Source organism: Coregonus clupeaformis, chromosome 1 (genome assembly GCF_020615455.1).
Source record: "Coregonus clupeaformis isolate EN_2021a chromosome 1, ASM2061545v1, whole genome shotgun sequence".
Lineage (NCBI taxonomy): Eukaryota > Metazoa > Chordata > Actinopteri > Salmoniformes > Salmonidae > Coregonus > Coregonus clupeaformis.
In genome coordinates this window covers 87,352,401-87,378,272 of record NC_059192.1, presented here as the reverse complement: position 1 = coordinate 87,378,272, position 25,872 = coordinate 87,352,401, and the positions used below count along the sequence as shown (strand labels likewise).

Below are 25,872 nucleotides of genomic sequence, written 5' to 3'. Positions count from 1 at the left end.
CTGCTAGCTAAGATTTTGAAAGTATGATGTTGACATGTGGTCCTCTGTAGCTCAGCTGGTAGAGCACGGCGCTTGTAATGGCAAGATAGTGGGTTCGATCACCGGGACCACCCATACACAAAAAATAAATAATTATGCACGCATGACTGTAAGTCGCTTTGGATAAAAGCGTCTGCTAAATGGCATATTATTATTATGATCAGTCCCAATCAAAGCTGCTGTAGATATAACAAGATTTGACGTCATTTTATCTGTGGCCAATGACTTTGAGCCTTCTTGGATGGGCACTTCTAATGTAACTCTATGGCAGCACCCAAGGGGCTTGAATTTTCTAACTCTACCCTTAGACTTGGCGGTGACGCAGTGTCCCCATGAGTGACAGAACACTGATCCAATCACGGCGCAACTAGAGAACATTACCAACCCCTACTCTCAGTATTTTCAGCTGGCTGCCCCACCACCACAGAAAGCACTGAGCTTGAAACACCTGTAGTTAGGAGCTGCCTAACTCTAGAAAGCAAAAAAAGAGACCATGTTTCTTTGTGGCTTTATTAACTCAATTATTTTTGTGATTTTTTTTAACATTGTTTGCAAACTGATATGTGACACGTATTAATGCCAAAATAACATGCAAAACAGGCAACCCCCCACAAAAAAATAAAAAATAAATAATAAAATGTGTCAATTTGAATTGAATGACGGGTTGCCACTGTTCTTCCCCTATGCTTAGGCACTTCTGCCTGTAAATAGCTAATTAAGATTTTCGGGCAAGTGATAATAATCTTCGGGCAAACAAAAAATACTCCTGACTTGCCCGATGGGCAAGTGCTTTTCAGACTTTAATGTCAATCCCTGAAAGCAAGAAAGATGTAAAGAAAGAGAGATCTCACCTCTCTCAGAGCAGCTCTCCCGGGGTGTGTATGGAGGGGTTGAGGCATCGGTCCAGTATCTGCCATACCTCCCTTAGGGACCTCTCCGTAGCCACTGACGACAGCAGCAGAGGACCTGACGGGCTGGAAGGGGGTCGTGACCCGAGGTCCATCCGCAGGGAACTCTGTGATTGGCTGAGAGGAGGAGGAGGGGTGTTCTCTTTAGTGCTAGGACGCTGAGGAAGAGAGGAGAGAGAGGACTGAAGAAAAAGTAAAAAATAAAATAATTTGCCAAGAATATTGAAGTAAGATGTCAGAGCCATGTTTCCTCTATAGTTAATAAGCCTTTATAGCCCAGACATGAACTCTGTATATTGATCAAGTGAGTTGAGAGGCTCTTGCATCATTGGTCCTCAGGTCAGGTGGTATCAGACAGTGTAGACAGACATTCCTGTGTTACCTCATGTCTGTCTGTGTCCTTGTGTCGCTGGCCCCAGGGGTTGGTGACCCTGTCTCTGTCTCAGCTGTAGCTCTCTGAGAGGAGATGCCTCACCACGATAGGACCCCCCTTCCTCTGCTTTCTGTGGCCATACTGCAGTTCCTGTAAAGAAATGTAGCTTACTGCAGTTCCTGTAAAGAAATGTGGCTTACTGCATTCCTGGAGAGAAATGTGGCTTACTGCAGTTCCTGTAGAGAAACGTGGCTTACTGCACTTCCTGGAGAGAAATGTGGCTTACTGCAGTTCCTGGAGAGAAACGTGGCATACTGCAGTTCCTGGAGAGAAACCTGGCTTACTGCAGTTCATGGAGAAAAACGTTGCTTACTGCAGATCCTGGAGAGAAACCTGGCTTACTGAAGTTCCTGGATCGAAACGCTTCCTCTGATGGTCACACAGAGTACTGCACTACATGATGAGTCCTAATCTGTGATTTGACAATGTCACTTTCTCACTGCTGTCTCGTTGACATCAAGGGGTAAGAGGTCAAAGGTTAGGGGTCAGAGGTCAGACTTGTGTGTTGAGCTGGTACTGCAGTTGTTCCAAGGCAGAGAGTCGACCTTGCTGGTGCTGTGTGTCTCTGGATGGGTCTCTCTCTGGCGCCATAAACACTGGGGCCAGGGAGGGTTTGGGAGCAGACTGGAGAACAGAGAGAGAGAGAGAGAGAGAGAGAGAGAGAGAGAGAGAGAGAGAGAGAGAGAGAGAGAGAGAGAGAGAGAGAGAGAGAGAGAGAGAGAGAGAGAGAGAGAGAGAGAGAGAGAGAGAGAGAGAGAGAGAGAGAGAGAGAGAGAGAGAGAGAGAGAGAGAGAGAGAGAGAGAGGTGTATGTGTGTGTGTGTGTGTGTGTGTGTATGTATGTATGTGTATGTGTGTGTGTGTTGGGGTGTGTGTGTGTCGGGGTGTGTGTGTGTGTGTCGGGGTGTGTGTGTGTGAGTGGAGGCATCCAGGGTGTTTGTGTTTTTCCCCCGGCCCCTGGGGCTGCGTGTGATCTCTGCTGAATCCCCCATAATCCCGCAGGGCAGCGGGGATCAGGGTGTCCTGCGAGGTAGTAGAACAACACGGGGGAGAGTACTTCCTGTCCCACCAGACCAATCACAACACAGCTGGACCACACCACCCAACCAATCACAACACAGCTGGACTTCCTGTTTACATTGTCCCTGCAAAGCCAATTTGACCAATCGAATGAGTCTACACTATAACGTTATCATAACATGGGCTAGTTGAAAATAGGTTCATAGTTCTGGGGGATAAAGCTGTCATCATGCAGTATGGTTATCTGGTATCTGGTCTATATAGCCTAGCTGTCATCATGCAGTATGATTATCTGGTATTCATAGCTTAGTTGTAATCATGCAGAAAGCGTTGTATCTTTTATTTCTGTGATATGGTTAAGCTGCAGTGAATGGTTTGGTGTTAGTCTGTGTTTTCTACAGAAGCATCAGTCCAGTGTCGGCCAGTTGTGCCCAGAGCCGGTTGCCCATCTTAATCAGCTGCTGCTTGTCTCTGGTCAGACGGGCGATACACCGCACTGCTTGCTTCAGTTTTACCTCCCCACACCCTGGCCTGTACCCCGCTGCCCCACCAGGCTTCAGGTCCTGGGTCAGCTGCTGTTGTCTATAACACAAGTTCTCCTCTTGGAGCTGCCACACCATCTCACTCTGGAGGAAGAGAGGGAGGGAGAGAGAGAGGGAGAGAGAGAGAGAGAGAGGGAGAGAGAGATAGGTGTATATGGACTAGGGTTGTCACTACAATACCTGATTTCCCCATGGCAAAAAGGAAAACACAAAACAGAGTCAACTCTATAGTTTGCCTGAGATGGTGTACCTCTTCACAGACGATGGGATCCCTTCTGCTGCCTGAGATGGTCTACCTCTTCACAGACGATGGGATCCCTTCTGCTGCCTGAGATGGTCTACCTCTTCACAGACGATGGGATCCCTTCTGCTGCCTGAGATGGTCTACCTCTTCACAGATGATGGGATCCCTTCTGCTGGCGATGTCCATCTTCAGTGCGGACACCTGTAATGAATACTCGGACAGAGTGGTAAGATCCAATCGCAGAATAGCGATGCTTTATTAGAGTACAGACAAGGGAATAGCTTAATCGTGGTCGGGCGGGCTGTGGTCAAAACCGGGCCAGGCAGAGACAGGCAGAGGTACCAAGGGAGCGGGCTTAGTCGTAGTCGAGGTCACAGGCACAGGATCAGAGAACGGTAATCACTGGGGTAGACAAGTAGAGGATTAAGCAATTCGGGGAGTCAAACAACAAGGCACAGGTCGGATACACGGGTAATCAAAAACAACAAACTCTCTCTCTCTCTCTCTCTCTCTCGGAACAAAACGCTTAGCAAGTCACAATGGAACAATACCTCGCGCCGACTGAGCTTCTGAGCACACCTTAAATCCTACACTAATTACTGACAGGTGTGCTCAGAACTCAGGTGAACCAGATCGAGTCTGATGACTCCCCCTCTCTGTAGATCGGGGAAGTGTCAGACTCTGTCTAGACCCTGCCAACCCCTGATCCCTTACAACACCTGGTCACAACAACAGTTTGTGTCATGGCAGTGTAAAGTCAGTTATTACAAGCAGACAATAACCTGACCTCAAATGTCCTTACTAAAGTGTTTTCTGGCCTATCTGACTGAGGATTCCAGTAAAGTTTTACTAAAACAGCAAAAATATGTTGTTGCTATTTACATGCATTGTCTCTTGTTTTTGAATTTTTGTTTTTGTTAGGGTTGATGAAAAGTCTTATGTTTGAGGCAGGCTGTCACTCAGCCTTACCTGGTTGCCCAGGGCGACAGTGTCCAGGTTGTTCAGGATGCTTTCTTTCTGGTACTCCTCTTGCTTCTGCCTCACTTCCTCCAGCTCCATCTCCACGGCAACCAGACACCAACGTAGTCCTGTCTCCTCAGATGACCAGCTCCTCTTCTGATTGGCCAGCTGCAGACGCAGCTCCACCCCCTCCATCTGTTTGGAGTGGCACTGTAGGGAGAGATGGAGGGAGAGAGAAAGAGTGAGAGAGAGAGCGGGTTTGTGGGTGGACAATGACTACTAATGCTGTTTTGAAGTCTTCCATTAATAGCCTAAACCTGTACCAGTGCCTGCAGTTTAACTTAAAGAAGTGCTGAATTTGGGATGAAGAGTGTCAGTACCTGTTGCGTGAGCGAGAACAGGACAGCTTCCAGGTGAGCTACAGAGCTGCAGTGTTGGCCACCTTCTCCACTCACAGGCCACCTGCAGTAAACATGTAGACAATGGCTATGAGTTTTATGTTGTTGTCGCTTTTTATACTTACAACACCAAGACAAATTCCTATCATCATTGTTGAATGGAAATACAACTTATTTTGCATAGCAGTAGACTGAAACACAAGTAAACGCCACTCTCAGATCTCTGGTCAGAACTTTATAAAGGGTGCCAAGCGCCACCATTATCTCTGTCCTAGTACCATTATACAGTATACTATTGAAGTGTCCTCCTACCGACGGTTTCATTGAGGGATCGAATGTGGTTCTGGAGGTATGCGTTGACAGAGTCGATGGGGGTGAGTGTGGTTGCTGGGATGACGATGGCAGTGTTGAGTGGTCTGGTGGCGCCCTCTAGTGGTCCTCTAACCGCCAGCACCTGGCCTTCAGCTCTGCTACCTCTACTTCTAGAGCCTGGGTGTACTCTGGGGTACCTGCCGCTGATAAACACAGAGAGAACACACACACACACAGATTACTCAGGCATGTTTGTGACTGAGTCACGATTATATTACTACCCTTCTCTTTACGCTAGAGGTTGAGGGTTATGCCTCCACAGCCAGTCCATTACTAGCTAGCTGTAACCATAAATACTCATATTACATTTCAACTGTGTCTGTAGACATTAATACCCTCCTTACAGGTTGGCACTAAGCTGTGTGAAGGGTTAGTGTTGACACCTGTTGGCCTGGGCTTTAGGCTTACTAGGGTCTACCAGCAGGATGATGGGGGGTAGTGGAGGTATGTGATAGTGATGGGTTTTTTAAGGGTTCTCAGATGCGGGTGGTTCTTGTGGTGGGAGGTGAATGGAATGGGGGCTGGTGAGGGATGCAGCACGCATGGTAGATTTGATTTGATTTTGTTTGTGGTGCAAGAGGGGAGGGGAGGGGAGGGCAGGGGAGGGGAGGGGGAGGAGAGGGGAGGGGAGGGGGTGTCGGTGTGAGCGAACACAGAGTAAGCAGTAAGACATGCTGGTGATGACACTTGTTGGGCTGGTGCTTTAGGGAGCTGTCAACAGGTTGGGGTTGAGGTGTGGGTTGATCCAAGACTGTCTGGAGCTTCTAGGGGTTGTGAGTAAACAGTGTTTATACCTGACAGGCTTGTGGGCTTGGCTGTGCAGCGATGTCAGTGGGCTTGGCTGTACAGCGATGTCAGTGGGCTAGGCTGAAATCTGTGCTGGAGGCTGGGGTAGAGGTCCTTTAGGGATCTGGATGGATGAGTCACGCTTTCCTGGAGAATGAGAAGGCTGGCTGAGATCCTCCATGTCCCTCCTCATCTGGGCTATGACAGCTCTCAGACTGCTGTTCTGCTGCTGCAGCCGATGGATCTCCTCAGATGGCAGCTCCCCTACAGAGACACCGCCACCACCACCAGGTGTGTGGCCCTGCAGACAGACAGACATAGCTAAATAAACACACACAGAATCAGAATCACCTTTATTTGCCAAGAACATTTACTCATAGTCAGAATGTTACTTGGTGATATGGTGCTGCTGGTGATAGTCAACATGGTCAGAATGTTACTTGGTGATATGGTGCTGCTAGTGATAGTCAACATAGTCAGAATGTTACTTGTTGATGTGGTGCTGCTAGTGACAGACAACATAGTCAGAATGTTACTTGGTGATATGGTGCTGCTTGTGATAGACAACATAGTCAGAATGTTACTTGGTGATATGGTGCTGCTGGTGATAGTCAACATGGTCAGAATGTTACTTGGTGATATGGTGCTGCTAGTGATAGTCAACATAGTCAGAATGTTACTTGGTGATATGGTGCTGCTGGTGATAGTCAACATAGTCAGAATGTTACTTGGTGATATGGTGCTGCTAGTGATAGTCAACATAGTCAGAATGTTACTTGGTGATATGGTGCTGCTAGTGATAGTCAACATAGTCAGAATGTTACTTGGTGATATGGTGCTGCTTGTGATAGTCAACATAGTCAGAATGTTACTTGTTGATGTGGTGCTGCTAGTGATAGACAACATAGTCAGAATGTTACTTGGTGATATGGTGCTGCTTGTGATAGTCAACATAGTCAGAATGTTACTTGGTGATATGGTGCTGCTGGTGATAGTCAACATAGTCAGAATGTTACTTGGTGATATGGTGCTGCTGGTGATAGTCAAAATAGTCCGAATGTTACTTGGTGATATGGTGCTGCTGGTGATAGTCAAAATAGTCAGAATGTTACTTGGTGATGTGGTGCTGCTAGTGATAGACAACATAGTCAGAATGTTACTTGGTGATATGGTGCTGCTAGTGATAGACAACATACTCAGAATGTTACTTGGTGATATGGTGCTGATAGTGATAGACAACATAGTCAGAATGTTACCTGGTGATATGGTGCTGCTAGTGATGGACACGTTTAGAGACAGAATACAGACACAGGAGTTTACAAAGTTTACATACATTATATACAAAATACAGTGCATTCGGAAAGTATTGACCTCTTCACTTTTTCCACATTTTGTTACGTTACAGCCTTATTCTAAAATGGATTAAATCGGTTTTTTTACCTCATCGATCTACACATCATACCCCATAATGACAAAGCAAAAACAGGTTTTTAGAAATGTTTGCACATTTGTTAAACATAAAAAACTGAAAGCATGGTGGTGGCAGCATCATGCTGTGGGGATGTTTTTCAGTGGTAGGGACGGGGAGACTGGTCAGGATCGAGGCAATGATGAACGGAGCAAAGTACAGAGAAATCCTTGATGAAAACTTGCTCCAGAGTGCTCAGGACCTCAGACTGGGGCGAAGACCCTAAGCACACAGCCAAGACAACGCAGGAGTGGCTTCGGGACAAGCCTCTGAATGTCCTTGAGTGGCCCAGCCAGAGCCCGGACTTGAACCCGATCGAACATCTCTGGAGAGACCTGAAAATAGCTGTGCAGCAATGCTCCCCATCCAACCTGACAGAGCTTGAGAGGACCTGCAGAGAACAATGGGAGAAACTCCCCAAATGCAGGTGTGCCAAGCTTGTAGCATCATGCCCAAGAAGACTTGAGGCTGTAATCACTGCCAACGGTGCTTCAACAAAGTACTGAGTAAAGTGTCTGAATACTTATGTAAATGTGATATTTCCGTTTTTTATGTTTAATACATTTTCAAAAATGTCTAACAACCTGTTTTTGCTTTGTCATAATGGGGTATTGTGTGTATTGATGAGGGAAAAAAAGAATTTAATCAATTTTAGAATAAGGCTGTAACCTAACAAAATGTGGAAAAAGTCAAGGGGTCTGAATACTTTCCGAAGGTAAGTTCCGATATATATATATATATATATACATACACACTACCGTTCAAAAGTTTGGGGTCACTTAGAAATGTCCTTGTTTTCCATGAAAACATACATGAAATGAGTTTGAATAGGAAATATAGCAAAATGCATAGGAAATGTAGTCATTGACAAGGTTAGAAATAATGATTTTTCATTGAAATAATAATTGTGTCCTTCAAACTTTGCTTTCGTCAAAGAATCCTCCATTTGCAGCAATTACAGCCTTGCAGACCTTTGGCATTCTAGTTGTCAATTTGTTGAGGTAATCTGAAGAGATTTCACCCCATGCTTCCTGAAGCACCTCCCACAAGTTGGATTGACTTGATGGGCACTTCTTACGTATCATATGGTCAAGCTGCTCCCACAACAGCTCAATAGGGTTGTGATCCGGTGACTGTGCTGGCCACTCCATTATAGACAGAATACCAGCTGACTGCTTCTTCCCTAAATAGTTATTGCATAGTTTGGAGCTGTGCTTTGGGTCATTGTCCTGTTGTAGGAGGAAATTGGCTCCAATCAAGCGCCATCCACAGGGTATGGCATGGCGTTGCAAAATGAAGTGATAGCCTTCCTTCTTCAAGATCCCTTTTACCCTGTACAAATCTCCCACTTTTCCACCACCAAAGCACCCCCAGACCATCACATTGCCTCCACTATGCTTGACAGATGGCATCAAGCACTCCTCCAGCATCTTTTCATTTGGTCTGCGTCTCACAAATGTTCTTTGTGATCCGAACACCTCAAACTTCGATTCGTCTGTTCATAACACTTTTTTTTCCAATCTTCCTCTGTCCAGTGTTATTTTGCCCATCTTAATCTTTTATTTTTATTGGCCAGTCTGAGATATGGCTTTTTCTTTGCAACTCTGCCTAGAAGGTCAGCATCCCGGAGTCGCCTCTTCACTGTTGACTTTGAGACTGGTGTTTTGCGGGTACTATTTAATGAAGCTGCCATTTGAGGACCTGTGAGGTGTCTGTTTCTCAAACTAGACACTGTAATGTATTTGTCCTCTTGCTAAGTTGTGCACCGGGGCCTCCCACTCCTCTTTCTATTCTGGTTAGAGCCAGTTTGCGCTGTTTTGTGAAGGGAAATTTCTCACATGGAATAGCCTTCATTTCTCGGAAACAAAAATAGACTGAAGAGTTTCAGAAGAAAGTTATTTGTTTATGGCCATTTTGATCATGTAATCGAACCCACAATTGCTGATGCTCCAGATACTCAACTAGTCTCAAGAAGGCCAGTTTTATTGCTTCTTTAATCAGCACAACAGTTTTTAGCTGTGCTAACATAATTGCAAAAGGGTTTTCTAATGATGAATTAGCCTTTTAAAATGATAAACTTGGATTAGCAAACACAACGTGCCATTGGAACACCGGACTGATGGTTGCTGATAATGGGCCTCTGTACGCCTATGTAGATATTCCATAAAAAAATCAGCCGTTTCCAGCTACAATAGCCATTTACAACATTAATGTCTACACTGTATTTCTGATCAATTTGATGTTATTTTAACGGACAAAAAAATTGCTTTTCTTTTGAAAATAAATTACATTTCTAAGTGACCCCAAACTTTAGATTGGTAGTGTATATATCTACCAATCTAAAGTTATATAATCACACATACACAATAATACGCGTCTGTGAGCAGTTTCAACCAATGACCACTAGATGGAGGTAAGGTTCTGATTGTAGCTGATGGGTGATGGCGGCCATTGGTGGGCAAACATTTGATTTGAACCATCCATACTGTATATCAGTCATCATTTCTTATCTTCAGAACATACATCAGTCATCATTTCTTATCTTCAGAACATTCATCAGTCATCATTTCTTATCTTCAGAACATACTTGAATGCACTAGTAACTCATTTGACCAAAGTTTATGAAAAATACATATATCCAATACTTTAAAGTTCAAATCAATTATGGGACTAGGCCGGGCATCTGGTGCTGTATGTTATGGTTGATGGTTCTAAGTATTCATTCTAAAAGGGAAAGTGCCCTTAAGAAAACACTAAAATAAAGTACACCACTTTGACAGACGATACGACCGGCTGAGTGAAAACCGATACTGAGTTTCTGCTTGTTAAAAATTCAACATGGGGTAGCGACCTTTTCAGGAAGCCATAAACACCTGACCTTAGGCCCTAGGCCAATAGGGTGTCCGGTTTCAGACCCCCATATACACAGTCGGTAGGAATCGGCCCTAACTACTGATCCAGAGTAAGATACTGTTTCATAATGTTGATGTTTAAGGTTACACTGCAAAGGGATTGCTATGAATTTTACAGTAATTTACAGGCAGCTTGTGGCAAGTAAAATTCTGTATTTCATATTACAGTACACCTACTGTAATATAAATATGGTATCAAAGCAAGTACTGTGTCATGATTTTGCTGCGAAGAGACAGAATCATTAGATCATTTGTTTTGGTACTGTCCATTTGTAGCTTGTTTTTGGACACAGGTCCAGGAATGGCTAAAGGATTGCAATATTTACCTGGAGCTAACCCTGTAGATAGCACTACTGGGTGATCTGAAAAGTCATAGTCAATCGATCAATAATGTAATAATACTTTTAGCAAAAATGATTATTTTCAATTTACAATCTGTAGAAACAATGAGAATAGAAAGGTTCAGAACTTTTGTAAAACATAACAGTACAGTTGAAAAATATATGGCAAATAGAAATCCAATATGGATGGTGTTAAGAGATAGATGGGAGGTGTTGAATGAGGTTGAAGGATGGGACTAATAACAACTAACAACAACTAATAACAACAAGATAACTAATGTAAAGCATACTGTGTCCATAATAAGTATATAGGTTATAGGTTGAGAGCTTTTGTGAAAGAGCACAGTTAGAAAGATATGGCATATAGAAGCAAACCGGATGGACAGCATGAAAATGATTGGAGAGGTTGAGGGTAGAGGAAGTTCAGGAGTAAAAACAAACAAAATATAATTATTGTAAAATTGACTGTGTCCATAAAATCTATTTAGTATGTATAAGCTGGAAGTAGAGGCCTAAGCATTGTTGTTCACTAGTTTACTCCAATTAGGGAAGGGGTGGTGGGGTTGGAAAGTAATAAAGGGAAATATATTGTTTTAAAGGATATGTATATATATGTATGTATATGTATTTATATGTATGTACAGTGAGAGAAAAAAGTATTTGATCCCCTGCTGATTTTGTACGTTTGCCCATTGACAAAGACATGATCAGTCTATAATTTTAATGGTAGGTTTATTTGAACAGTGAGAGACAGAATAACAACAAAAAAATCCAGAAAAATGCATGTCAAAAATGTTATAAATTGATTTGCATTTTAATGAGGGAAATAAGTATTTGACCCCTCTGCAAAACATGACTTAGTACTTGGTGGCAAAACCCTTGTTGGAAATCACAGAGGTCAGATGTTTCTTGTAGTTGGCCACCAGGTTTGCACACATCTCAGGAGGGATTTTGTCCCACTTCTCTTTGCAGATCTTCTCCAAGTCATTAAGGTTTCGAGCCTGACGTTTGGCAACTCGAACCTTCAGCTCCCTCCACAGATTTTTTTATGGGATTAAGGTCTGGAGACTGGCTAGGCCACTCCAGGACCTTAATGTGCTTCTTCTTGAGCCACTCCTTTGTTGCCTTGGCCATGTGTTTTGGGTCATTGTCATGCTGGAATACCCATCTATGACCCATTTTCAATGTTGTTATTCTGTCTCTCACTGTTCAAATAAACCTACCAATAAAATTATAGACTGATCATTTCTTTGTCAGTGGGCAAACGTACAAAATCAGCAGGGGATCAAATACTTTTTTCCCTCACTGTATGTGTATGTATATATATATACATATATACAGTGGGGGAAAAAAGTATTTAGTCAGCCACCAATTGTGCAAGTTCTCCCACTTAAAAAGATGAGAGAGGCCTGTAATTTTCATCATAGGTACACGTCAACTATGACAGACAAAATGAGGGAAAAAAATCCAGAAAATCACATTGTAGGATTTTTTATGAATGTATTTGCAAATTATGGTGGAAAATAAGTATTTGGTCAATAACTAAAGTTTCTCAATACTTTGTTATATACCCTTTGTTGGCAATGACACAGGTCAAACGTTTTCTGTAAGTCTTCACAAGGTTTTCACACACTGTTGCTGTTATTTTGGCCCATTCCTCCATGCAGATCTCCTCTAGAGCAGTGATAATAATAATAATAATAATAATATGCCATTTAGCAGATGCTTTTATCCAAAGCGACTTACAGTCATGCGTGCATACATTTTTGTGTATGGGTGGTCCCGGGGATCGAACCCACTACCTTGGCGTTACAAGCGCCGTGCTCTACCAGCTGAGCTACAGAGGACCACATGTTTTGGGGCTGTCGCTGGGCAACACGGACTTTCAACTCCCTCCAAAGATTTTCTATGGGGTTGAGATCTGGAGACTGGCTAGGCCACTCCAGGACCTTGAAATGCTTCTTACGAAGCCACTCCTTCGTTGCCCGGGCGGTGTGTTTGGGATCATTGTCATGCTGAAAGACCCAGCCACGTTTCATCTTCAATGCCCTTGCTGATGGAAGGAGGTTTTCACTCAGAATCTCACGATACATGGCCCCATTCATTCTTTCCTTTACACGGATCAGTCGTCCAGGTCCCTTTGCAGAAAAACAGCCCAAAGCATGATGTTTCCACCCCCATGCTTCACAGTAGGTATGGTGTTCTTTGGATGCAACTCAGCATTCTTTGTCCTCCAAACACGACGAGTTGAGTTTTTACCAAAAAGTTATATTTTGGTTTCATCTGACCATATGACATTCTCCCAATCCTCTTCTGGATCATCCAAATGCACTCTAGCAAACTTCAGACGGGCCTGGACATGTACTGGCTTAAGCAGGGGGACACGTCTGGCACTGCAGGATTTGAGTCCCTGGCGGCGTAGTGTGTTACTGATGGTAGGCTTTGTTACTTTGGTCCCAGCTCTCTGCAGGTCATTCACTAGGTCCCCCCGTGTGGTTCTGGGATTTTTGCTCACCGTTCTTGTGATCATTTTGACCACACGGGGTGAGATCTTGCTTGGAGCCCCAGATCGAGGGAGATTATCAGTGGTCTTGTATGTCTTCCATTTCCTAATAATTGCTCCCACAGTTGATTTCTTCAAACCAAGCTGCTTACCTATTGCAGATTCAGTCTTCCCAGCCTGGTGCAGGTCTACAATTTTGTTTCTGGTGTCCTTTGACAGCTCTTTGGTCTTGGCCATAGTGGAGTTTGGAGTGTGACTGTTTGAGGTTGTGGACAGGTGTATTTTATACTGATAACAAGTTCAAACAGGTGCCATTAATACAGGTAACGAGTGGAGGACAGAGGAGTCTCTTAAAGAAGAAGTTACCGGTCTGTGAGAGCCAGAAATCTTGCGTGTTTGTAGGTGACCAAATACTTATTTTCCACCATAATTTGCAAATCAATTCATAAAAAATCCTACAATGTTATTTTCTGGATTTTTTTTCTCAATTTGTCTGTCATAGTTGACGTGTACCTATGATGAAAATTACAGGCCTCTCTCATCTTTTTAAGTGGGAGAACTTGCAAAAATTGGTGGCTGACTAAATAGTTTTTTCCCCCACTGTATATATATACATTTGCAAGAAAAAAACCATATGGGGGATTGGAAGTGATGCAGACAATTACATTGATGGAAGTTACAATCTATCTGCAATATTAAAGCTGATCTATCCCCCTAAAATAAAAAATAAAAAATATACAAATTAAAAAAAGTACTGTGTCATGTGTTTAGCAGACGCTTTTATCCAAAGCGACTTACAGTCATGCGTGCATAAATTTTTTTTTTGTGTAAGGGTGGTCCCGGGGATCGAACCTACTACCTTGGCGATACATGCGCCGTGCTCTACCAGCTGAGCTACAGAGGACCACAATCGTAGTATACTGTAAAAAAGTAAATGCTACTGTAATCGGAATGAATGAATGTAATGGATGAATTAATGAATTAATGTAATGGTTGAATGGATGAATGGAATGGATGAATGGATGAATGAAATTCATTGAGGGGAGGGGTTTGTATTTCACTGTATTTTTCTGTAATTACAAGGGATTGGTGCAAGCAGGCTGGCTACTAGGTAAAGATTTTACATATTACAGCATATTAATGAATATTTGGTGTTTTATATCACCTACACTTCTAGAGGCCTTAACAAAGGCAGCGACTACAGGGCAAAACAGACCAAAAGGACATGGCAAAATGCTCAACAATTTAAAGCTGCAATATCTAACTTTTTGGGCGACCCGACCATGTTCACATAGAAATGTAAATTGTAGATCTGTCATTCGCATTGAAAGCAAGTCTAAGAAGCGGTATATCTGTTTTATGTGCGCAATTTCTATGCTTCCGTTCTTAAGTTTCGTTTTTGCGTCTTTTACTTTCGGTTTTGTACACCAGCTTCAAACAGCTGAAAATACAATATTTTTGGTTATGGAAAATATATTTCACAGTGGTTCAGATGGCACAATGATTCTCTACACTATACTTGCTTGTTTGGTCACATAAACTGAAATTAGGCGAACTATTAGAATTTTTGCAACCAGGAAATGGCGGAGCAATTTCTGCATACTGCATCTTTAAGGTTTAAGACTTGCACTCCAATCTGTCCCCTATACATTTTAAATTGATGGGGTCTATAACCACATAACAGTTAAATTGGTACGTCATCATTCTCACTAACTGGTGCAACAAATAAATACTCTTACAAGGCACGCCTCAAAATATGTTAATGAGCCAGAAACAACAATACCGTGCACCCACTAGTGGTCCAAAGGTTTTTGACTTTCTAAAGATACGGTACTGTCCAAATCCAACACAACACATCACTGAGTACCACTCTTCATTTTTTCAAGCATGGTGGTGGCTGCATCATGTTATGGGTATGCTTGTCATCAGCAAGGACTAGGGACTTATTTAGGATAAAAAGAAACAGAATAGAGCTAAGCACAGGCAAAATCCTAGAGGAAAACCTGGTTCAGTCTGCTTTTCAACAGACACTGGGAGACAAATTCACCTTTCAGCAGGACAATGGTCTAGAACACAAGGCCAAATCTACACTGTAGTTGCTTACCAAGACGACATTGAATGTTCCTGAGTGGCCTAGTTATAGTTTTGACTTAAATCAGCTTGAGAATCTATGGCAAGACTTGAAAATGGCTGTCTGGCAATGATCAACAACCAACTTGACAGAGCTTAAATCATTTTTTTAAGAATAATTGGCAAATACTGTACAATCCAGGTATGCAAAGCTCTTAGAGACATACCCAAAAAGACTCACAGCTATAATCGCTGACTCAGGGGGTTGAATAATTGTCTAATCAAGATATATTTGTATTTTATTTGTCATACATTTTTTCATCTTAGAATGTTTCTTACAGTTTCACATTACAGAGTATTGTGTGTGGATCGTTGACAAAAGAAGACAATCAAAAACATTTGAAGCCCACATTTTGTAACGTGTGAAAAGTCGAGGAATACTTTCTGAAGGCACAGTATGCCCACACACACACACTTTCACACTCACCACATACGCTGCTGCTACTGTTTATTATCTATCCTGTTGCCTAGTCACTTTACCCCTTTAGTGGAGGCTGCTAAGGAGAGGACGGCTCATTATAATGGCTGGAACGGAGCAATTGGAATGGCATCAAACCATGTGTTTGATGTATTTGATACCATTCCACTGATTCCGCTCCAGCCATCACCACGAGCCCGTCCTCCCCAATTAAGGTGCCTCTTGTAGTACATAGCTACCTCAACTACCTGGTACCCGTGCACATCGACTCAGTGCTGGTACTTCCTGTATATAGCCATGTTATTTTTACTCATTATTGTTATTTGTTATTCACTGTGTATTTATTCCTCGAGCCACTACTTCTATATATCTTTATCTTTAACTCTGCATTGTTGGACAATGTTGTCACAGGAGGGGGTCGCAGTTCCGGAGGGACCCACTAGGTGTCATCCTCCGACAACCTTAGGCACCTCCTCACTCACAGTCTGGACTAATCATCATCCTATTGGTGTCACCTGTGTTTACCTGTTCATCTGTGTATTTATGCCCTCACTTCCCTGTGTTCCCTTGCTCAGTTTACTCTGCTTCTTTCTCTGTGCTCAGCAGTACTAATCAGTGTCTGATCGGAGAAGTATTTACAGGTACTCGAGAAGTGTTCTCCCTGTTTCTTTATTATTTCAGTCATAGTTACTATTTCGTATTTTGGCTGTCAGCCTGTTTTTGGAGACTTATTTGCTCCACCTTTCTTTTATTGCGTTAAGTCCGTTGTTTTGTATTTTGGCTTCGGGACCACCAGTAAAGATCCTTGTTTCACCATCTCTGCCTACTGTCTATCCTGCACTGCATCTGGGTCACACCTCACACCAACCCTTACACAATGTAAGTCAGCGTTTCACTGTTAGTGTACACCTGTTGTTTACGAAGCATGTGACAAATACCCTTTGATATCTAGGTCCCATAGGCCGACGAAGGATAGCCACTCTTGGGAACAAAATGAAAGTTCAAGTTCAAACCCAACACGTTTTGGCATTAAAGCCTTGCTGAGGGTGCAGGGTAAGTGCCATAGAGGCAACAGAGACAGGCATGTTGGTCAGCCAATATGAAAGGGCATCAGACCACTTGGGATGCTGAAGGAAAGGGCACCACTTAAAAAAGGATGTGGACGGGACCAGAGCCCCCCTCTAGGAACAGTGGGGCATCAGAAGGGGAGAGAACACTGAAGTGTGTGTGTGTGTGTGTGTGTGTGTGTGTGTGTGTGTGTGTGTGTGCGTGTTGAGACCAAGAGTTCATTTTATGGAATGGGAGAAGTAACTTTGGGGATAAAAGTATCTGCTAAATTGCATATATTGAGAATCAAGAGTGGAATCTGGGGATTGAAGAAAGCCAAGTAACTCCACTGTCAGTCGGACCACGTCCAGGGATGATTGTATGGGTGAGAGGGACGTTGTTAGCGAAGCTGCCATCTCAAGAGAGTAAGTGGTCTTCGCTGAGGGTAGTCGCTGCCGCCATAGTTGACTGGTTTTGCGGGGAGTTGCCTGTTAAAGTTCCCGGTTTCTTTATGTTTGACAGACATCATTTAGTATCTACTTTATTGAATCTGTAATGTGCAGTAAAATGGTTATTTAATTGTGTATTTGCTTCTCTCCTACAGTGCCACCATTTTATTCGCATATGCGCCTAAGTATTTTGCTGTGCGACCTGGAATGTTAATTTAGGAGCACCAGTGCGCCTAGAAAAATGTATGACTCTAACTTTATTACCTCAAATATTTTTCATTGTGCTGCTACATTTCTTTGTGTGCGCCTACATTTTAAAAAACGTAGAAACACACGTGCTCCTTGTAAAAAAGGTCAGCGTAGAGCCCTGGTCCGCTTCAGTCAGTCGCCATTCCGAATGTCGAGCCAAGTAGCTTCAATGAACAATTGAAAACAGAACAGTAGAACTATTGAAACAAATTAATAATAAACTATTGAATAGAGAACAGTGAAAGAATTGACTGATAGAATAGTGAAACTACTGAATGAAAGAAATCAGTGAAACTCCGTTTTCTGAGGTCAAAAGCAGGCTACTAATTCTGCACCCTGAAAAAGGGCCCTTTTTGAAGAAGAGGAAGATGAAAATGAGAGCTAAGACGGCCTAGTATCAGATTAAGGTTGTGAACTTCAGACCAGGAAGCTCAAAAGCACCAGGTCAGGAGTCAGGAGTCGGAGGAAAAGGGGTGCATACACCCAGATATACCGTAAAACATTAGTGATGAATAAAATAGAGAGAAGTGGTGTCAACAGCCACATGCTGTGGTAATAGAGGTGGTGTCAACAGTCACATGCTGTGGTAATAGAGGTGGTGTCAACAGTCACATGCTGTGGTAATAGAGGTGGTGTCAGCAGCCACATGCTGTGGTAATAGAGGTGGTGTTAACAGTCACATGCTGTGGTAATAGAGGTGGTGTTAACAGTCACATGCTGTGGTAATAGAGGTGGTGTCAACAGCCACATGCTGTGGTAATAGAGGTGGTGTTAACAGTCACATGCTGTGGTAATAGAGGTGGTGTTAACAGTCACATGCTGTGGTAATAGAGGTGGTGTTAACAGTCACCTGCTGTGGTAATAGAGGTGGTGTTAACAGCCACATGCTGTGGTAATAGAGGTGGTGTTAACAGTCACATGCTGTGGTAATAGAGGTGGTGTTAACAGTCACCTGCTGTGGTAATAGAGGTGGTGTTAACAGTCACATGCTGTGGTAATAGAGGTGGTGTTAACAGTCACATGCTGTGGTAATAGAGGTGGTGTTAACAGTCACATGCTGTGGTAATAGAGGTGGTGTTAACAGTCACATGCTGTGGTAATAGAGGTGGTGTTAACAGGAGCCGAGGGGTGTTTAACCTCTACGGGATTGGTGTCCCGTATACGCGACGGTTGAGCTAACGTGAGCTAATGTGATTAGCATGACTGTTGTAAGTAACAGCAAACTTTCCAGGACATAGACATGTCTTATATGGGCAGAAAGCTCACATTCTTGTTAATCTAACTGCACTGTGCAATTTACAGTAGCTATTACAGTGAAGAAATACCATGCTACAGTTTGAGGAGAGTGCACAACAACAAAAAACTTATCACAGCAACTGGTTTAATACATAACGTACTTTCTGTCAGAACTGGCGTAGGTGTGGTGTGGGAATCAGATGCAGGATGCAGAAGTAGTCCAAAAGACTTTAATAGAGTCCACAGAAAGAACGGCTATAAACAGAGCCGGAGGCACAAGAAAAATAACGCACTCAGCGTAATAAACAAACACGCACAATAGTGCGAACTCTCTACAGAAAAATGAGCACAAAGTTGACATGGAAACACCTGCTGACAAAGAACAACTACACACAACCACAAGACAGAAACAACAAGAACTTAAAGGACACATAATCAAGACAAAATGAGAAACAGGTGTACCAAAACAGACCAAACCAAACGAACACAGAAACAACGAACGGTGGCAGCTAGTACTCCGGGGACGACGACCGCCGAAGCCTGCCCGAACAAGGAGAAGGAGCAGCCTCGGCAGAAACCGTGACACTTACATTCAGTTATCTTGCTCTGATTTGTCATCCAGTGGGTCCCAGAGATAAAATGTAGCATAGTTTAGTTTGATAAAATCCATTTTTATATTCAAATGTAGGAACTGGGTTCTACAGTTTGAACCCTTGCTGTCTCTGGCTCCACACTCACCCCGCCTGGCTATCTAGATGTGTGAAAGTTAGTGTATAAGCGAATGATCCATCATTTATGACATTCCTGGGAGTGTGTAAACTTACATTTTGTATTACCATATCATTTTTGTATGTTCTCTATAGTTATGTACTTGAAAATGTATCAATTTGGCACATTTGGGCAGACTTTATACAAAATAGTCCAGTATTGCAATGCTTCACTGGCTCAATCTGAAACGTTGCACACACTCTGCTGCCATCTAGTGGCCAAAATATACATTGCGCCCAAACTGCAATATTCTATTGTGGCCTTTCTCTTGCATTTCAAAGATGAGACAAAAAAGTAAGAAAACACGTTTTTTTGTTTGTATTATCTTTTACCAGTTCTAATGTGTTATATTCTCCTACATTAATTTCACATCTCCACAAACTTCAAAGTGTTTCCTTTCAAATGGTATCAAGAATATGCATATCCTTGCTTCAGGTCCTGAGCTACAGGCAGTTAGATTTGGGTCATTTTAGGCAAAAATTGAAAAAAAGTGTCCGATCCTTAAAAGACTAAAGGCTACCACTCCTCGCCTGGTAACAGCCTCTTCTGTCTGAATGTCTTTTTCTGTCTGTCTGACCTATTCTCTCTCTCTCCCTCTCTCTCTCGCTCTCTCTCTCTCTTTCTCTCTTTCATAGTCTCTCTCTCACTCTCTCTCTTTCATAGTCTCTCTTTCATAGTCTCTCTATCGATCTCTCTTTCATAGACTCCCCTCCTCCTCCCCATGCTTCCGCCTATCACCCTACTCCCTTTCTCTCACTATCCAGGACACGTGTGGGGCTCCTGCTGTTCTTCAGAATAGCTGTGGTAACATCACTCAAGGGTTAAGGTTACTACAAGTTTCACTTCTTTCATCTATGTGCATGCGTCTTTTCATTTTGTGAAAACAAGGAAGAGTTGCTTTCCCTTGCTAGAAGTAGCTAGCTGGCAGCCTGGCTAGCTGGCTTTAGCCTGGCTAAAAAAATAGCAAGCTAGCTAGCCTTTTTAGCTTCCCACATCTCCATGTGAAATAATCAGATTGCCCTGGCAAATATTATTCTACGGTTTATAAATACCTTTATAAAGCACATGTCTACACACCTGTATGAGGCCTGAATATGAGTTCACCTGTAGGAGACTCACCTGGTCTCTGGCCTGTGTCAGGCCCTGTATTAACCCCTCACTGTGCAGGTAGTGTTCAGCCTTGTTGTCTTCACAGCGTCTCTGCTCCAGAGCCTTCTCTCGCGCCACACCCACACACAGCTGCTGCTTGTACCTGCGATAAACACACACACACACACACACACACATGCAAACACACATATGCAAACACACATACACACATGGACACACACACATGCAAACACACACAAGTTAAAGGGAAATTCCAAAATGTTTCAACTTTATATTCATAATCTCCAGTACCACCCCAAGATCAACGTATATCTGTGTGAAATGACATCATCGGTGTGCATCATGTGATTTTAACCAATTATGTGTAGGCATAGCCTTCCCAACTGTCTACTAATTGGTTGACGATTTCATTGGAAACACTTACACTATATGGTCAAAAGTATGTGGACACCTGCTCGTCAAACATCTAATTCAAAAATCATGAGCATTAATATGGAGTTGGTCCTCCTTTATATTTACTTTTGAAATCTACAGTGCCTTTGGAAAGTATTCAGACCCCTTGACTTTTTCCACATGTTGTTATGTTACAGGAACTCTAGAGGTCTGTCAGAGTGACCATCGGGTTCTTGGTCACCTCCCTGTCCAAGGTCCTTCTCCACCGATTGCTCAGATTGTGTGGTGAATGATGGACGGAGTCAGGCGCAGGAGTAAAATAACCGGATGCAGATTTATTCCTTCCAGACATACAATGCTCCTACAACGGAAATCGAAACAGGTACAGGGGAAACAATGCTCCCTGACCAAACACAGTCTCAGAAAATACAATAAATGTAATGACACAGGGGAAAATCAACCCTGGCAAAATAAATGAGAGAGTATCCCAACCGAGCTACTCTCCTCCCACATAGAACAATCACTCACAAAGACAAGGGGGCAGAGGAACACTTATACACAGACTAATTAGGGGATGAGCACCAGGTGTGTGTGATTGACAAGACAAGACAAGTGGAGTGATGAGAATGGGAGCGGCAGTAGCTAGTAAGCCGGTGACGACGAACGCCGAAACCTGCCCGAACAAGGAGGGGAGGCAGCCTCAGCGGAACAAGGAGGGGAGGCAGCCTCCTCTCTCCTCCTCTCTCTTCTCTCCTTCTCTCCTCCTCCTCTCTCTTCTCTCCTCCTCTCTCTTCCTCTCTCTTCCCGCCTCCTCTCTCTTCTCTCCTCCTTTCTTCTCTCTTGTCTCGTCCTCTTTTCTCCTCTCTCTTCCTCTTTCTTCCTCTCTCTTCCTCTCTTCCTCTCTCCTCCTCTTCTCGCCTCTCTTCCTCTTGCCTGTCTCCTCCTCCTCTCTCCTCCTCTCTCCTCCTCTTTCCTCCTCTCCTCCTCTCTCTTCCTCTCTCTTCCTCTCTCCTCCTCTCTCTTCCTCTCTCTTCCTCTCTCCTCCTATCTCTTCCTCTCTCCTCCTCTTTCTTCCTCTCTCTTCTCTCTTCCTCTCTCTCCTATCACCTCCTCTCTTCTTCTCTCTTCTCTCCTCCTCTCTCATCCTCTCGCCTCTCTCCTTCTCGCTCTTTTCTCCTTCTCTCTCTTCTTTCCTTTTCTCTTCTTCTCTCTAGCCCCTCTTTTTCTCTCCTCCTCTCTATTTTCTCCTCCTCTCTCTTCTTTCCTCTTTGTTCCTCTTCTCCTCTTATTTCCTTCTCTCTCTTGCTCTGCATAGCTTTTAGTTTGTCCTCTAGCTCCTTTGAAATGACAATCACATCTTATCTAAAACATGGGAAATAAGGTTTGCATGAATAATTTTAAGTGCGTCCTTGATGGTGGTGATGAGATTTATCTCCCAGTGTCTGTGCTGTAGCTGTGTGTGCTGATAGAGATCCTCTGAGGCCTTCAGGGCCACAGCCTGGGCCTATGATTGGACCTCTGTCTTCTTAGAGAGCAGCTTCACCTGGGGAGAGGGACACACACACACACACACACACACACACGTGTGTGCTCATCAGGGATCAGCACGTATCATCCCATCTTACTCAGCAGTTTTACCTGGGACTGTTTACACACACACACACACACACACACACACACACACACACCTGCTCCTTACCCTGAGTTCGTGAGACAGGACCACGGCTCTCAAATCAAATCAAATCAAATCACCTTTTATTTGTCACATGCGCCGAATACAACAGGTGTAGACCTTACCGTGAAATGCTTACTTACAAGCCCTTAACCAACAATGCAGTTTAAGAAATAGAGTTAAGAAAATATTTACTAAATAAACTAAAGTTAAAAAAATGACACAAAGTTACACAATAAATAATAATAATAATGAGGCTATATACAGGTGGTACCGGTACCGAGTCAATGTGCGGGGGTACAGGTTAGTCAAGGTCATTTGTACATGTAGGTAGGGGTAAAGTGACTATGCATAGATAATAAACAGCGAGAGGCAGCAGTGTTAAAACAAAGGGTGGAGGTGGTGGGTGTCAATGTAAATAGTCCGGGTGGCCGTTTGATTAATTGTTCAGCAGTATTTAAAGATCCATCCTCAGGTTGAACTCATGCTTTCTCTGCCCCATTTCATTATCAAAGTCTGTCATCATCTCTTGAACATGTGATGGATAGAGAGAAAATACATGGAGATTAATGTATAAAGAATTCCTCAATTCATCTGGATGTGTCATCAACAGAATCTGGAAAAGGGCACACTGATTTGGGAGTAGTCCTATTTACATAGAGGATGATTAATTCTTGATGAAGTTTCCGACAGCCCATACAGACCTCCACAGAAGGTATATTTCTAGCGGACCTATTCCAGACGCCATAGACAGAGCCACCACTAGCAGACAAGCTAGCCTCACCCAGCCTCATTCATCACAGCAGGTGTTAACACCTTCTCTCCTTACCTCACAGGGCAGGGGGGGATAATCACACAAACACACACACACACACACACACACACACACACACACACACACACACACACACACACACACACACACACACACACACACACACACACACACACACACACACACACACACACACACACACACACACACACACACACACACACACACACACACACACACACACAGTCAGACAAATACACACATACACTGCAGCTCAAAAAGGGATATTTTCTCTAGAGATTGAATGACACAGCAAAGAGCCAGGACAACAGCCAGCAGCAAGACACACTGCATGCCACAGAGTTTAGACTGAAATACCACACCCACACATACACTCGCACATACACACAGAAACACACAGAGGCTTGGCAGGCAGGTGGTCTAATGGTGATTGACTGATTTAATCAAGGTAGATTAACTGCTCTTTTGTGTAGGCTGTGGATGTAAAGGTCTCTCCCATCTGGATGTGGTTTCCACAGGAAAAGGTGAAAACATGATGACAGTCTTATGTTAAAACTAGAGAGTGGCCTACCGCTGCACCTTCCCACTTCCCTTGTCAAGTGTGTGTGTGTGTGTGTGTGTGTGTGTGTGTGTGTGTGTGTGTGTGTGTGTGTGTACAGTACCAGTCAAAAGTTTGGACACACCTACTCATTCAAGGGTTTTTCTTTATTTTTTTTTACTATTTTCTACATTGTAGAGAGTGATGGAGTGCTGCATCAGATGACCTGGTCTACACAATCCCCCGACCTCAACCCAATTGAGATGATTTGGGATGAGTCGGATGGCAGAGTGAAGGAAAAGCAGCCAACAAGTGCTCAGCATATGTGGGAACTCCTTCCAGGTGAAGCTGGTTGAGAGAATGCCAAGAGTGTGCAAAGCTGTCATCAAGGCAAAGGGTGGCTATTTGAAGAATCTCAAATATAAAATATATTTTGATTTGCTTAACAGTTTTTTGGTTACTACATGATTCCATATGTGTTATTTCATAGTTTTGATATCTTCACTATTATTCTACAATGTAAAAAAATTAAATAATAAAGATAAACCCTTGAATGAGTAGGTGTGTCCAAACTTTTGACTGGTAGTGTATGTGTACCTGGTTCTGTAGAGCCAGCTCTCCCTCCACCTCCTGGACCTTATGTTGGCGATCTCGTTTCATCCTTTCGTACTCCTCTGTCTGCTTCTGAATGTCACCAGCCTGAGTGCTGAGTCACAGAAAGAGGACACACACACAGTCACTCACCAGAGGTCGAAACCCTCATGACACTGGCAAATACACATGCACACTGGATGCAAAAGCCATCATGACATCAGGAAATAAACTTACACGGTCACTGAAACCCCCATGACATCAGGAAATACACTTACACCGGTCACTGAAACCACCATGACATCAGGAAATACACTTACACCGGTCACTGAAACCACCATGACATCAGGAAATACACTTACACCGGTCACTGAAACCACCATGACATTAGATGACCTCTCAAAGTTGAGAACACGGAGGAACCATGGAGGGGGCTTTCACATATTTCAGGCAAAGCGAAGTGTTGGACAGTTCAAACTTCAAGTAACTTACCGTGCCTTCGGAAAGTATTCAGACCACTTGACTTTTTCCACATTTTGTTAGGTTACAGCGTTATTCAAAAATTTATTAAATAGTCCCCCCCTCATCAATCTACACACAACACCCCATAATCACAAAGCAAAAACAGTTTTTTTGCTAATTTATTATAAATTAAAAACTTAAATATGACATTTACATGAGTATTCAGACCCTTTACTCAGTACTTTGTTGAAGCACCTTTGGCAGCGATTACAGCCTTGAATCTTCTTGGGTATGACGCTACAAGCTTGACACACCTGTATTTGGGGAGTTTCTCCCATTCTTCTCTGCAGATCCTCTCAAGATCTGTCAGGTTGTTTGGGGAGCGTTGCTGCACAGCTATTTCCAGATCTCTTCAGAGATGTTCGATCGGGTTCAATTCCGGGCTCTGGCTGGGCCACTCAAGGACATTCAGAGACTTGTCCCAAAGCCACTACTGCATTGTCTTGGCTGTGTGCTTAGGGTTGTTGTCCTGTTGGAAGGTGAACCTTCACCCTAGTCTGAGGTCCTGAGCACTCTGGAGCAGGTTTTCATCAAGGATCTCTCTGTACTTTGCTCCGTTCATCTTTGCCTCGATGCTGACTAGTCTCCCAGTCCCTGCCTCTGAAAAACATCCCCACAGCATGATGCTGCCCCCACTGTGCTTTACCGTAGGGATGGTGCCAGGTTTCCTCCAAATGTGATGCTTGGCATTCAGTCCAAAGAGTTCAATCTTGGTTTCATCAGACCAGAGAATCTTGTTTCTCATGGTCTGAGAGTCCTTTAGGTGCCTATTGGCAAAATCCAAGCAGGCTGTCATGCCTTTTACTTAGGAGTGGCTTCCGGAGTGGCCACTCCACCATAAAGGCCTGATTGGTGGAGTACTGCAGAGTTGGTTGTCCTTCTGGAAGGTTCTCCCATCTCCACAGAGGAACTCTGGAGCTCTGTCACCTCCCTGACCATTGCCCTTCTCCCCCGATTGCTCATTTTGGCCGGGCGGCCAGCTCTAGGAAGAGTCTTGGTGGTTCCAAACTTCTTCCATTTAAGAATGA

General features: G+C 43.5%; 1 pseudogene; it reads right to left on the bottom strand.

Annotated features, from left to right (window-relative positions):
* Positions 1 to 895: 895 nt before the first annotated feature.
* LOC121569844 lies at positions 896 to 24,579 on the bottom strand (annotated as a pseudogene).
* Between the last annotated feature and the right edge of the window lie 1,293 nt (positions 24,580 to 25,872).